Here is a 14,148-nt window from a genome sequence, read left to right on the forward strand (position 1 = left end):
TCTGGAACCTGCTGGATGGGTACTCTCCAAGACCCATTCCAAATGCCGTCCAGATCCCTTACTCTAACTGGAGCCCCTTTAACTGTGCAGTACCGTCTCAACCAAACACAGATATCTTCAGGGTTCACAGTCTCATTAAACATTCTGACAATCACCACTTTTAGTGTGTTGTCAGTCAGTTTCTCCAAGGCAAAGGAGCAGGTAATTTTCTCTCTGCTGTTCTCATATCTGGTCCAAAATTCTTTCAATGCATTTGCGGAGCTAAAACTGACATCGAAACCCTGCCCAGAGGGCAAGGCTAAGATGCAATTAAGCTCCGCCGGAGAGAACTTCAAAACCTTCTGCAGCAGGTTCCTGGAGAAGTCCAATCTGGACATCTCCAGTTTCTTCCCACCACCATCAAGTCTGAACATGAAACGGACACTGTTGTGCCTCCTCATGCCGGCACGGGCGGCCGACATTCTGGAGGCACAACAACAACAACAACAGTTAGACTAGGGGGTGGGGGTGACACAGCAAGTGGTAACAAGAGGGGGGGGGGGGGCACACCAACACAAGAGGAGAGGGGAAGACAAACTGGTTGGGGGGAGGGATGGGGGGAGGGGGGGGGTGGGGGGAAGGGGGGGACTTACAAACCAAGTGGGGGGTTACAAACAACAACTGGACAATACAAAAACTACCACCAACACCTAAATAAAATTCTCAAAGGGGGATTAAGGGACTGGCCGGGGAAAATGAAACCAAAACACTTAACAAGACTGAGGACAAAAATAAAACTAAAGTAACAATTAAACTAACCACAAGATGGAGACAAACACACTGACAGTACACGGAAAAACACTGACACCAATCGACAGGACACTCCCGCCACCAATCAGAGATTGGTGGCTAGGCTACACCAACAACACTAAAACTGATAAGAACAGATACTACACTTGATCTTAGCCAAAAGGCCGAGAAGCGATGACCGCATTATCGGACGCCCCCGGCGCGCGGACCCTCCGTGCACCACCTGGGCCGCTCGGTCACCACACCGAGAACGGCCGAAACCACGGAAGCGGAAAGCCCAGGCCAAAAGCCGCAGGACAAGCAGGGACGGAAGCGGAAAGCCCAGGCCAAAAGCCGCAGGACAAGCAGGGACGGAAGCGGAAAGCCCAGGCCAAAAGCCGCAGGACAAGCAGGGACGGAAGCGGAAAGCCCAGGCCAAAAGCCGCAGGACAAGCAGGGACGGAAGCGGAAAGCCCAGGCCAAAAGCCGCAGGACAAGCAGGGACGGAAGCGGAAAGCCCAGGCCAAAAGCCGCAGGACAAGCAGGGACGGAAGCGGAAAGCCCAGGCCAAAAGGCAACAGAATTGAAACAGCTACAGAAGAAGCAAAGACAAAACCTGCCTTACCCGCAGGCACGCACCTAACCCCAAAGCCAACCTCACCCTGCTTTTGTCACACGTCCATCAGGCTCTGCCCTCCCTCGGGCAAAGCCTCCCAAAAATACCACGTTCCACTCGTCGGCGCTCCCCTCCACGGAAGTCTTTAGTAAAAGGCGAAAGGCTTGTGCGTGCTGAAGGGGAACCAGAGCGTCGATTTGAAACGACCCAAACGGCCTACCCCCAACCCCTCCGTTGGCCCTGACTCACCCGTCCGCGGGGGCGAACCGGGGAGAACCGGGGCGAACCGCATCCTTCTCGGGAAAAAAAAGGCGCGGAAACGCCACGGGCCGCAGAGGGGCTCGGCCCGCCCGCTTGGCTTTTCTTTCCTTACCGCACTTTCTCCATTTCATTGATGGCTTTTTCTCCATTAAGATCCGTACGTGTTTATCGTATGCGCCTTCCAGCCAGTCCACTCCGTGTTGGTGTCGACTGACACGGCGATAAAAAACTCATTCCGATTGCCTTCCAGTTTTTCACCTCGGCCCCGCTGAATGTCAGCCAGCTCTCTCTCTCTCTCTCTCTCTCTCTCTCTCTCTCTCTCTCTCTCTCTGTCACTCACTCACTCACTCAGTCACTCACTCACTCAGTCACTCACTCACTCAGTCACTCCCTTTTTTTTTTTTTTTTTTTTTTTTTTTTTATATCTAAAAGGGCGGGAAAACGCCACCGGCCGACAGGGCTCCGCCCACACCCCCTTTTCACCCCGTTTTTTTGGTAGGGATCGCTTGTTTCGCTTTGTTGGCCCCCCCCCCCCTTTTGAGGGTTTTTTGACCCTCACCCCAAAAACCCTAGCCCTAACCTAAACCCCTCTCCCCCAAACCTCAATCATTCAGACGTTCCCCTCCCTCCCTCCCTCCCTCCCTCCCTCCCTAGCTTTTCTCTTTGACACGCTTAGAAAGATTGCACCCTTCCCGGAGACGCTGCAATACCGGGGCGATGCGCGGAGCGGACGGAGCGAGCCCCTGTTCCGACTCCCTGTTGCAAAAATCCGTTTAATATGTTGTCCTCGCATGGAGGACATATCAGATATTAAACTGATAAGAACAGATACTACACTTGATCTTAGCCAAAAGGCCGAGAAGCGATGACCGCATTATCGGACGCCCCCGGCGCGCGGACCCTCCGTGCACCACCTGGGCCGCTCGGTCACCACACCGAGAACGGCCGAAACCACGGAAGCGGAAAGCCCAGGCCAAAAGCCGCAGGACAAGCAGGGACCACGGAAGCGGAAAGCCGAGGCCAAAAGCGGCAGGACAAGCAGGGACCACGGAAGCGGAAAGCCGAGGCCAAAAGCGGCAGGACAAGCAGGGACCACGGAAGCGGAAAGCCGAGGCCAAAAGCCGCAGGACAAGCAGGGACCACGGAAGCGGAAAGCCGAGGCCAAAAGCCGCAGGACAAGCAGGGACCACGGAAGCGGAAAGCCGAGGCCAAAAGCCGCAGGACAAGCAGGGACCACGGAAGCGGAGAGCCGAGGCCAAAAGCGGCAGGACAAGCAGGGACCACGGAAGCGGAGAGCCGAGGCCAAAAGCGGCAGGACAAGCAGGGACCACGGAAGCGGAGAGCCGAGGCCAAAAGCGGCAGGACAAGCAGGGACCACGGAAGCGGAAAGCCGAGGCCAAAAGCGGCAGGACAAGCAGGGACCACGGAAGCGGAGAGCCGAGGCCAAAAGCGGCAGGACAAGCAGGGACCACGGAAGCGGAGAGCCGAGGCCAAAAGCGGCAGGACAAGCAGGGACCACGGAAGCGGAGAGCCGAGGCCAAAAGCGGCAGGACAAGCAGGGACCACGGAAGCGGAGAGCCGAGGCCAAAAGCGGCAGGACAAGCAGGGACCACGGAAGCGGAGAGCCGAGGCCAAAAGCGGCAGGACAAGCAGGGACCACGGAAGCGGAAAGCCAAGGAAAAGGCAACAGAATTGAAACAGCTACAGAAGAAGCAAAGACAAAACCTGCCTTACCCGCAGGCACGCACCTAACCCCAAAGCCAACCTCACCCTGCTTTTGTCACACGTCCATCAGGCTCTGCCCTCCCTCGGGCAAAGCCTCCCAAAAATACCACGTTCCACTCGTCGGCGCTCCCCTCCACGGAAGTCTTTAGTAAAAGGCGAAAGGCTTGTGCGTGCTGAAGGGGAACCAGAGCGTCGATTTGAAACGACCCAAACGGCCTACCCCCAACCCCTCCGTTGGCCCTGACTCACCCGTCCGCGGGGGCGAACCGGGGCGAACCGGGGAGAACCGGGGCGAACCGCATCCTTCTCGGGAAAAAAAAGGCGCGGAAACGCCACGGGCCGCAGAGGGGCTCGGCCCGCCCGCTTGGCTTTTCTTTCCTTACCGCACTTTCTCCATTTCATTGATGGCTTTTTCTCCATTAAGATCCGTACGTGTTTATCGTATGCGCCTTCCAGCCAGTCCACTCCGTGTTGGTGTCGACTGACACGGCGATAAAAAAACTCATTCCGATTGCCTTCCAGTTTTTCACCTCGGCGCCGCTGAATGTCAGCCAGCTCTCTCTCTCTCTCTCTCTCTCTCTCTCTCTCTCTCTCTCTCTCTCTCTCTCTCTCTCTCTCTCTCTCTCTCTCTCTGTCACTCACTCACTCAGTCACTCACTCACTCACTCAGTCACTCACTTTTTTTTTTTTTTTTTTTTTTTTTTTTTTTATATCTAAAAGGGCGGGAAAACGCCACCGGCCGACAGGGCTCCGCCCACACCCCCTTTTCACCCCGTTTTTTTGGTAGGGATCGCTTGTTTCGCTTTGTTGGCCCCCCCCCCCCCCCCCTTTTGAGGTTTCTTTGACCCTCACCCCAAAAACCCTAGCCCTAACCTAAACCCCTCTCCCCCAAACCTCAATCATTCAGACGTTCCCCTCCCTCCCTCCCTCCCTCACTAGCTTTTCTCTTTGACACGCTTAGAAAGATTGCACCCTTCCCGGAGACGCTGCAATACCGGGGCGATGCGCGGAGCGGACGGAGCGAGCCCCTGTTCCGACTCCCTGTTGCAAAAATCCGTTTAATATGTTGTCCTCGCATGGAGGACATATCAGATATTAAACTGATAAGAACAGATTTCTTTTTTTCTTTTGAAAGAATTTATTTATCATTTGCAGCCAGACAGAGCGTTAAAAACACATTTCAAGTATAAATTTCAATTTGCATGTCTTAAAAACACTTTAAAAGGGCATAAAATTGGATAAAAAACACATGTGCTCGATCAAATTTAAAAGTATGCATGTTAAAAGACAATACTTAAAACAAAACAATACTTTAAAACACAGTGTAATAAAAGCCATAAAAAGTGTTACATCAATACGGGGTTAAGACATGTTAAGAAATGTGTGTAAAAGTTTTAAAAGTCTCTGTTGTGCAAAGAAGGGGGAGCTTGGAGTCCATGAACGTGGCCGATTCCTCCCGCTCCACCGAACCGGTCACCGCTCCGGTCTTCCTATGGGGCCCAGCGGAGATCCTCGACCACGGCAGCCATTCCGGCGCAGTCAGGCCGCGGCCGCCCGGACCACTTCACGTGGGTGGGGGCCCCTTCCGAATGGCGCGTGGGACGTACCACCCTAGGGTCCCTGTAGCCAGCATCGCCACTGCCTGGGTGGCCGTCTCCACGCGCTTCCCCACCAGCAGGTTTCTGGAGGTCCACAGTGCCTCTTTGTAGCATGTCAGGGTGAGCCAGAGCTGGCGGAATTGTCCCGATGGTATGGGTCTCTGGCTCACCCCGTAGAGCACCAGCTGTGCTGTTAGGACCTCCCCTGCTGGCAGGCTCGGGGTTATCAGGGGCCCCGCTTGGATCCACAGGTCCCGGGCGGCCCTGCACTCCCAGAGCAGGTGCCGCACGGTCTCCTCTCCGCCACAAGTCGGCCGTGGGCACCTCGATGTTGTTCCCATGCCCCGGGAGTGCATGACGGCTCTGACCGGGAGGATCTCGTGGGCCACCATCCAGTTGAGGTCGCGGTGCCGGTTCAGCAGAGCAGGATGGGCCACGTTGCGCCAAACCGTGGAGGGCTCACCTAGCGCGAGCCCGCGCACTGGACTCACCGGCTCCCCCTCCTGCACAACAGAGAGAATAAAACGATGGTTAGTTAAAACTCGCTCTGTCTGCTGTTCAAGATTAAAATCCTTCAAAAACTTTTTTAAAACTGAGTAGGCCGGTGGGAGGTCGAAGGCCACCGGCACTCTCAGGTCGATGGGGAGGAGCCTCAGTGCTCGCAGGTACCCGCCCATCCAGAATCTCACCAGCTGGCCCGTCTTTGTGTCCTTGCTTGCCAGGCCCACATGGAGGGCGGTGTACCTGCTCGTCAAAAATAAAGCAAAATTTGGGAGGCCCCTCCCCCCATTAAAAAGGCTGTGCTTCATGACCTCTCTTTTCAGCCTTTCCCACTTGGACTTCCATACAAAGTAAAAGACCAAGCGGTCCAAGGCTAAAAGCACCCTTCTTGGGGGGATAAAAACAGCTGAAACCAATAAAAACAGAGGTAAAATCACAGTTTTTATGATTAAAATACGTCCTTCGATGGTCAAGTCACGCAGTCCCCAGAAAGCCAGTCGTTGCCTAGTCTTCCCAAGTAGACCACCCCAGTTCCCGCTGCCTAGCCCTAACCGGTCAAATTTAACCCCTAGAACCCTCAAGTCTGTTTGTGTGGTGAGTGGCAGTCCTGTCAAGTCCTGTGTGCGCCAGGGGCCGTGAAACTGGGCCTCTGTCTTGTTTCTGTTCAGTTTGGCCCCTGACGCCAGTCCGAACCAGTCAGTCCTGTCCAGAGTCCTGTCGATGGAAGGTCGGTCGGTGCATAAAACATTGACGTCGTCCATATATAAAACACATGTGGCTGAGAGCCCCCCGCTCCCCGGGACTCCCAGCCCAGTGATCCATTGGTCCCTTCTCAAAACCTGCGCCAAGGGTTCGATACAGGAGACAAAGAGAAGGGGAGATAACGGACAACCCTGACGGACGCCGCAGCGGACATTAACTGCGTTTGTGAGTTTCCCGTTAACTAGAACTCTGCTGTGTATACCCCTATACAACAGCCCCACCCACGCTATAAACCTGTCCGGATAGCCCATTTTTTGCAGTACCTGAAACAGGTACTGGTGCGAGACCCGATCAAAAGCTTTTTCAAAGTCTAAATTTAGTACTGCTAAACGAATGTTTCTGTCTCTCGCAAGACAGATGGCGTCTCTGATCAGTACGAGGCTGTCGGTGATCTTCCTTCCCGGGATGGCGCAGGTTTGATCCGGGTGGATCACTGAACCTAAAACCGTGGACATTCTGTTTGCTAAAAGTTTGCTAAAAAGTTTCAAATCAAAATTTAAAAGCGTGATGGGTCTCCAGTTTTTCAGGTCGGTCCTGTCGTCTTTTTTATGGAGTAATGACACTATCCCTACTCTAAAACTGTCTGGAAGTCTGTCGAGGTCCTCTAAGTCTTTAAAAACAGTCAGGAGGTCGTGTGCTAAAATGTCCCAAAAGGTGAGATAAAACTCCAGAGGCAGCCCATCTGCCCCCGGAGACTTCCCTCCCTTAAAACCCTTGACACACTTGTGTAGTTCTTCTATGTTAAAATCCTCCTCTAGTTGGCCCTTGTTCTCGACTGTTTTCTCTAAAAACCCTAAAACCTCTTTTGTTCGTTCTTTTAAAATTTCTTTTTCCCCAAACAGTTCCCCATAAAAAGTTTCTACTACCTTTAAAATGTCATCAGTTTTCTCCATCATTTTTCCTTCCTTGTTTTTTAACTTGGACATAGTCCCACTCCTACTTAAAATTTTCTTAAAAAAGTACCTGGTGCACTTTTCTCCCTCTTCTAAATCTCTTTCTTTACTTCTTAAAATAACCCCCTTGCTTTTTTCCCACGATAAAATAGCCATCTCTTGTTTTACTGCTTTTATCTCATCGTTAAAATCAATGCCCTGGTTTCTCAAAGTAAAATATCTTTCTAAACGTTTCTGCAGTCCCACCATGCACCTATCTGTTTTCTTTTTCCTAAATCTCCCTAACTGACTAAAAAAGGCTTTGGTCCTACCCTTCACCATCTCCCACCACTGTGCCCTAGTGTCAAAACAGTCCTGGAGGGTCTGCCAGTCCCTGAACTGCTCCCTGTACTGCCTTGCGGCCTCCTCATCCTCCAACAGGGAGCAGTTCAGTTTCCACAGACCCTTCCCTACAGTCACACCCGAGGATAGTGAAAGGGTGCAGGACAGCATAGAGTGGTCCGAGAAGAAAACCGGGGTCAATCTAGCATCGGTTGGGGGGGCGTCCCGGGTAAAAACGTAGTCTATGCGAGAGGCTTTGGTGCCGTCATCACTGAACCAGGTGAGGCCCTCCTCTCTGGGATGCAAGGTCTTGAAACAGTCAGTCAATCTAAAGTCTCGCACTGTACTGCTTAAAAGAGTCGACGCCTTGTCTACCTTAAAATCAACCCCTGCACCTCTCCTGTCAGCCCTGGTTAAAACACTGTTAAAATCCCCTGCTAAAATAAGGGGGGCCCTACCTAGCAGGTGGGACTGCAGATCTTCTAAAAGGGTAAAACGTTCATTTTTATCACTAAAACCATAGACATTGATTACTTTAAAATCCTTCCCTAAAAAAGTCAAATTCAGTAAAAGCGCCCGTCCATTTCTAAAAACAGTGCACCCCTTCACCAACACATGTGGATTCTTTATTAAAACCGCCACTCCGTCATTTTTGTTCGCATTGGAGCCGCTCCAGCAGGAGGGCCCGTGGCTCCACATCCGTTCCCACTTAAAATAAGAGTTTTTAAAAGGCAGTCCACATTCCTGTAATAAAATCACATCGCTTTTTACAGTACTTAAAAATGATAAAACGGACTGCGCCCTAAAAGTGGTCGTGATGCATCTTACATTTATGGTGCTAAAAGTGAGCGCCATTAAAAGGGGTAAGAGGGGTTAAAAGGACGTGCATTTAAACTAAAAACGTGGAGGGGGGGGGATCTTAAAAGAGGGTAAAACAATAAAACAGGTACTAAAATCATAAAATCAGGCTTACCTCTTCGCTTTTGACTCCTTTTTTCTTTTTGTCGCGTCTGGGGAGGCCTGAGCTCTCCTTGGGGGTGGAAGTCGTGAGATTCATGTTTAAAAACGACACTTGGTTAGGAGAGCTGGAAGGAAATACCCTAGGAGAGGAATCTGACTCTCCAGAGCTCACTTCAGGCCTCCCCTTTTTACTGGCTGGATCGATGTCAGCGGACAGATCTCTATCGCGTTTGCCGAGTAAAAGCTGCCCACACTGGATAAAATCATCGCTGGCCGCCGAGTCACTGGTGCTGGGAGAGGAGCTGGAAGTTCCTGTCTCCTCTGATCCCCCAGCCTCCTCTCCCGCGCTCTGCTCTTTCTCCTTCTCCATTGACTGTCTGTGCTCGGCGGCCACCTGCTTAAAAGGAATTAAAACAGGGTCCGCCGCCACTTCCTCCACCTCTTCCTCCGCCACCTTCTCCATTTCTTTTACTCCCTCCGCCACCTCTTTGGCCCCCTCCGCCCTCTTTTCCACGGGCCCCCTTTCGGCCACCACAGGCTCCACGGGCGCCCTGACCGCCCGGAGCTTGTTGGCGAAGGACTGAGGACAGTCTCTGAACAGGTGGGAGAGCTCGCCACACAAGTTGCAAGCTCTCCCATTTGGGCACTCCGCGAAGACGTGCCCGATCTCCCGACATTTTCCGCAAACCACCTCCTGGCACGCCTCCGCGAGGTGCCCATGCTTCATGCACTTTCTGCATAACTTTGGCTGTCCCATGTAGTGCACGAAGCCCCTGTTCTCCCCCAACACTATGATTGAGGGTAACTGCCTCAGTCCTTCAAAACCTGTCGGATCTGGAACCTGCTGGATGGGCACTCTCCAAGCTCCATTCCATATGCCATCCAGATCCTTCACTCTAACTGGAACCCCTTTAACTGTGCAGTACCTTTTCAACCAGACACAGATATCCTCGGGGTTCACAGTTTCATTAAACATCCTGACAATCACCACTTTCAAGGTGTTGTCAGTCAGTTTTTCCACGCAGAACGTTTGGGTAACTTGATCTTTGCTCACCTCGAAACGTGTCCAGAATTCTTTCAGTACCATGGCCGTGCTGAAGCTGACATCGAAGCCCTGCCCAGCAGGCAAGGCCACGATGCAGTTCAGCTCGGCCGGCGAGAACCTGAGCAGCTTCTGCAGCACCTTCCTTGAGAAGTCCAACCTGGACATCTCCACCTTTACTCCACCCACCACCTTGAACAAAAAACGGACACTGTTGTGCCTCCTCATGCCAGCACGAGCGGCCGACATTTTGGAGGCACGAACAACACTGAACAAAAAACAATCAGACACGTGGGGGGGGGGGGGGTGACACAGCAAGAGGGAACAGGAGGGGGGGGGGGAGGGAACACCAACACAAGAGGGTAGGGGAGAGACAAACACTGGTGTGGGGGGGGGGGGGGGGAGGGGAGGTGGGAGGGGATGGGAGGGGGGGGGGGGGGGGGGCACTAACAATACAATGGAGGGTAACAAACACTGAACTGGACTACACAAACACCCCACCAAAAACCAAATCAACAAAGTAAAAGCAACTGAAAAGACCGGCCAAAAGAAATTAACCACAAATACACTTAGACAATACACAAAAACACAAGACAAGAATAAAAGACTACACCAAACGGAAAAATACTGAGACAAACACTCACACTAACAAGACACACCTGCCACCAATCAAGGATTGGTGGCTAGGCTACACCAAACAAACACTAAAACTCAAGACTATGGACAAACAAGCTATGGACAAACTACTAAAACAAGACAGAAAGGGAACACCTAACAATATCTAAACAAATAGGACACACAGAACAAACAAGAAGCTAAACAAAAAAAACAGGCTAAACTACACAAACACAAGACAAGACAAGGCCCACAGGGGGACCGGAAAAGTACTGGCCTTGGAGGCACTCACCTGGCCTAGCACTGGGCTAGGCCAGTGGAAGAATGGAAATTTCCGGTGAGTGACTCCTCCTCCAGCACTGGGCTCCGGTAACCGTCTGTGGACCTGGGAACAAAGACAGAGACAGAAATCAAACACAGTATCAAGACAAATCAAATTCAAAATGATAAGGACAAAAACCAACTGAAAAGGGTAACGCCCACCGGCCGGTCGATCGCCCACGGCCCAAGGAGAGATTTTTGATCAGTATCGATGTTGGTCGATACTGCTCTTTAATCTCAACCAAAAGGCCGAGAAGCGATGACCGCATTATCGGACGCCCCCGGCGCGCGGACCCTCCGTGCACCACCTGGGCCGCTCGGTCACCACACCGAGAACGGCCGAAACCACGGAAGCGGAAAGCCCAGGCCAAAAGCCGCAGGACAAGCAGGGACGGAAGCGGAAAGCCCAGGCCAAAAGCCGCAGGACAAGCAGGGACGGAAGCGGAAAGCCCAGGCCAAAAGCCGCAGGACAAGCAGGGACGGAAGCGGAAAGCCCAGGCCAAAAGCCGCAGGACAAGCAGGGACGGAAGCGGAAAGCCCAGGCCAAAAGCCGCAGGACAAGCAGGGACGGAAGCGGAAAGCCCAGGCCAAAAGGCAACAGAATTGAAACAGCTACAGAAGAAGCAAAGACAAAACCTGCCTTACCCGCAGGCACGCACCTAACCCCAAAGCCAACCTCACCCTGCTTTTGTCACACGTCCATCAGGCTCTGCCCTCCCTCGGGCAAAGCCTCCCAAAAATACCACGTTCCACTCGTCGGCGCTCCCCTCCACGGAAGTCTTTAGTAAAAGGCGAAAGGCTTGTGCGTGCTGAAGGGGAACCAGAGCGTCGATTTGAAACGACCCAAACGGCCTACCCCCAACCCCTCCGTTGGCCCTGACTCACCCGTCCGCGGGGGCGAACCGGGGAGAACCGGGGCGAACCGCATCCTTCTCGGGAAAAAAAAGGGCGCGGAAACGCCACGGGCCGCAGAGGGGCTCGGCCCGCCCGCTTGGCTTTTCTTTCCTTACCGCACTTTCTCCATTTCATTGATGGCTTTTTCTCCATTAAGATCCGTACGCGTTTATCGTATGCGCCTTCCAGCCAGTCCACTCCGTGTTGGTGTCGACTGACACGGCGATAAAAAACTCATTCCGATTGCCTTCCAGTTTTTCACCTCGGCCCCGCTGAATGTCAGCCAGCTCTCTCTCTCTCTCTCTCTCTCTCTCTCTCTCTCTCTCTCTCTCTCTGTCACTCACTCACTCACTCAGTCACTCACTCACTCAGTCACTCACTCACTCAGTCACTCCCTTTTTTTTTTTTTTTTTTTTTTTTTATATCTAAAAGGGCGGGAAAACGCCACCGGCCGACAGGGCTCCGCCCACACCCCCTTTTCACCCCGTTTTTTTGGTAGGGATCGCTTGTTTCGCTTTGTTGGCCCCCCCCCCCCTTTTGAGGGTTTTTTTGACCCTCACCCCAAAAACCCTAGCCCTAACCTAAACCCCTCTCCCCCAAACCTCAATCATTCAGACGTTCCCCTCCCTCCCTCCCTCCCTCCCTCCCTCCCTCCCTAGCTTTTCTCTTTGACACGCTTAGAAAGATTGCACCCTTCCCGGAGACGCTGCAATACCGGGGCGATGCGCGGAGCGGACGGAGCGAGCCCCTGTTCCGACTCCCTGTTGCAAAAATCCGTTTAATATGTTGTCCTCGCATGGAGGACATATCAGATATTAAACTGATAAGAACAGATACTACACTTGATCTTAGCCAAAAGGCCGAGAAGCGATGACCGCATTATCGGACGCCCCCGGCGCGCGGACCCTCCGTGCACCACCTGGGCCGCTCGGTCACCACACCGAGAACGGCCGAAACCACGGAAGCGGAAAGCCCAGGCCAAAAGCCGCAGGACAAGCAGGGACGGAAGCGGAAAGCCCAGGCCAAAAGCCGCAGGACAAGCAGGGACGGAAGCGGAAAGCCCAGGCCAAAAGCCGCAGGACAAGCAGGGACGGAAGCGGAAAGCCCAGGCCAAAAGCCGCAGGACAAGCAGGGACGGAAGCGGAAAGCCCAGGCCAAAAGCCGCAGGACAAGCAGGGACGGAAGCGGAAAGCCCAGGCCAAAAGGCAACAGAATTGAAACAGCTACAGAAGAAGCAAAGACAAAACCTGCCTTACCCGCAGGCACGCACCTAACCCCAAAGCCAACCTCACCCTGCTTTTGTCACACGTCCATCAGGCTCTGCCCTCCCTCGGGCAAAGCCTCCCAAAAATACCACGTTCCACTCGTCGGCGCTCCCCTCCACGGAAGTCTTTAGTAAAAGGCGAAAGGCTTGTGCGTGCTGAAGGGGAACCAGAGCGTCGATTTGAAACGACCCAAACGGCCTACCCCCAACCCCTCCGTTGGCCCTGACTCACCCGTCCGCGGGGGCGAACCGGGGAGAACCGGGGCGAACCGCATCCTTCTCGGGAAAAAAAAGGCGCGGAAACGCCACGGGCCGCAGAGGGGCTCGGCCCGCCCGCTTGGCTTTTCCTTACCGCACTTTCTCCATTTCATTGATGGCTTTTTCTCCATTAAGATCCGTACGTGTTTATCGTATGCGCCTTCCAGCCAGTCCACTCCGTGTTGGTGTCGACTGACACGGCGATAAAAAACTCATTCCGATTGCCTTCCAGTTTTTCACCTCGGCCCCGCTGAATGTCAGCCAGCTCTCTCTCTCTCTCTCTCTCTCTCTCTCTCTCTCTCTCTCTCTCTGTCACTCACTCACTCACTCAGTCACTCAGTCACTCACTCACTCAGTCACTCACTCACTCAGTCACTCCCTTTTTTTTTTTTTTTTTTTTTTTTTATATCTAAAAGGGCGGGAAAACGCCACCGGCCGACAGGGCTCCGCCCACACCCCCTTTTCACCCCCGTTTTTTTGGTAGGGATCGCTTGTTTCGCTTTGTTGGGCCCCCCCCCCCCCCCCCCCCCCCCCCCCCCCCTTTTGAGGTTTCTTTGACCCTCACCCCAAAAACCCTAGCCCTAACCTAAACCCCTCTCCCCCAAACCTCAATCATTCAGACGTTCCCCTCCCTCCCTCCCTCCCTCACTAGCTTTTCTCTTTGACACGCTTAGAAAGATTGCACCCTTCCCGGAGACGCTGCAATACCGGGGCGATGCGCGGAGCGGACGGAGCGAGCCCCTGTTCCGACTCCCTGTTGCAAAAATCCGTTTAATATGTTGTCCTCGCATGGAGGACATATCAGATATTAAACTGATAAGAACAGATACTACACTTGATCTTAGCCAAAAGGCCGAGAAGCGATGACCGCATTATCGGACGCCCCCGGCGCGCGGACCCTCCGTGCACCACCTGGGCCGCTCGGTCACCACACCGAGAACGGCCGAAACCACGGAAGCGGAAAGCCCAGGCCAAAAGCCGCAGGACAAGCAGGGACGGAAGCGGAAAGCCCAGGCCAAAAGCCGCAGGACAAGCAGGGACGGAAGCGGAAAGCCCAGGCCAAAAGCCGCAGGACAAGCAGGGACGGAAGCGGAAAGCCCAGGCCAAAAGCCGCAGGACAAGCAGGGACGGAAGCGGAAAGCCCAGGCCAAAAGCCGCAGGACAAGCAGGGACGGAAGCGGAAAGCCCAGGCCAAAAGCCGCAGGACAAGCAGGGACGGAAGCGGAAAGCCCAGGCCAAAAGCCGCAGGACAAGCAGGGACGGAAGCGGAAAGCCCAGGCCAAAAGCCGCAGGACAAGCAGGGACGGAAGCGGAAAGCCCAGGCCAAAAGCCGCAGGACAAGCAGGGAC

At 53.6% G+C, this 14,148-nt stretch overlaps 7 non-coding genes and 2 pseudogenes across 7 annotated transcripts; all 9 read right to left on the minus strand.

Annotated features, from left to right (window-relative positions):
• Positions 1-856: 856 nt before the first annotated feature.
• Positions 857-965, minus strand: LOC136964645 (U2 spliceosomal RNA; annotated as a pseudogene).
• Positions 966-1,459: 494 nt separating this feature from the next.
• Positions 1,460-1,577, minus strand: LOC136964769 (U5 spliceosomal RNA). Its single transcript, XR_010879220.1, has one exon. It is a non-coding gene; the product is annotated as a U5 spliceosomal RNA (small nuclear RNA).
• A 744-nt stretch (positions 1,578-2,321) lies between these two features.
• Positions 2,322-2,512, minus strand: LOC136964603 (U2 spliceosomal RNA). The gene has a single exon (XR_010879098.1). It is a non-coding gene; the product is annotated as a U2 spliceosomal RNA (small nuclear RNA).
• Positions 2,513-3,445: 933 nt separating this feature from the next.
• Positions 3,446-3,563, minus strand: LOC136964771 (U5 spliceosomal RNA). Its single transcript, XR_010879222.1, has one exon. It is a non-coding gene; the product is annotated as a U5 spliceosomal RNA (small nuclear RNA).
• A 768-nt stretch (positions 3,564-4,331) lies between these two features.
• On the minus strand, positions 4,332-4,512 carry LOC136964616 (U2 spliceosomal RNA; annotated as a pseudogene).
• Positions 4,513-11,094: 6,582 nt separating this feature from the next.
• LOC136964772 (U5 spliceosomal RNA) lies at positions 11,095-11,212 on the minus strand. Its single transcript, XR_010879223.1, has one exon. It is a non-coding gene; the product is annotated as a U5 spliceosomal RNA (small nuclear RNA).
• A 746-nt stretch (positions 11,213-11,958) lies between these two features.
• LOC136964604 (U2 spliceosomal RNA) lies at positions 11,959-12,149 on the minus strand. Its single transcript, XR_010879099.1, has one exon. It is a non-coding gene; the product is annotated as a U2 spliceosomal RNA (small nuclear RNA).
• Positions 12,150-12,599: 450 nt separating this feature from the next.
• LOC136964773 (U5 spliceosomal RNA) lies at positions 12,600-12,717 on the minus strand. Its single transcript, XR_010879224.1, has one exon. It is a non-coding gene; the product is annotated as a U5 spliceosomal RNA (small nuclear RNA).
• Positions 12,718-13,473: 756 nt separating this feature from the next.
• Positions 13,474-13,664, minus strand: LOC136964606 (U2 spliceosomal RNA). Its single transcript, XR_010879100.1, has one exon. It is a non-coding gene; the product is annotated as a U2 spliceosomal RNA (small nuclear RNA).
• Positions 13,665-14,148: the final 484 nt, after the last annotated feature.

Source organism: Osmerus mordax, chromosome 20 (genome assembly GCF_038355195.1).
Source record: "Osmerus mordax isolate fOsmMor3 chromosome 20, fOsmMor3.pri, whole genome shotgun sequence".
In the NCBI taxonomy this organism is placed as follows: Eukaryota; Metazoa; Chordata; class Actinopteri; order Osmeriformes; family Osmeridae; genus Osmerus; species Osmerus mordax.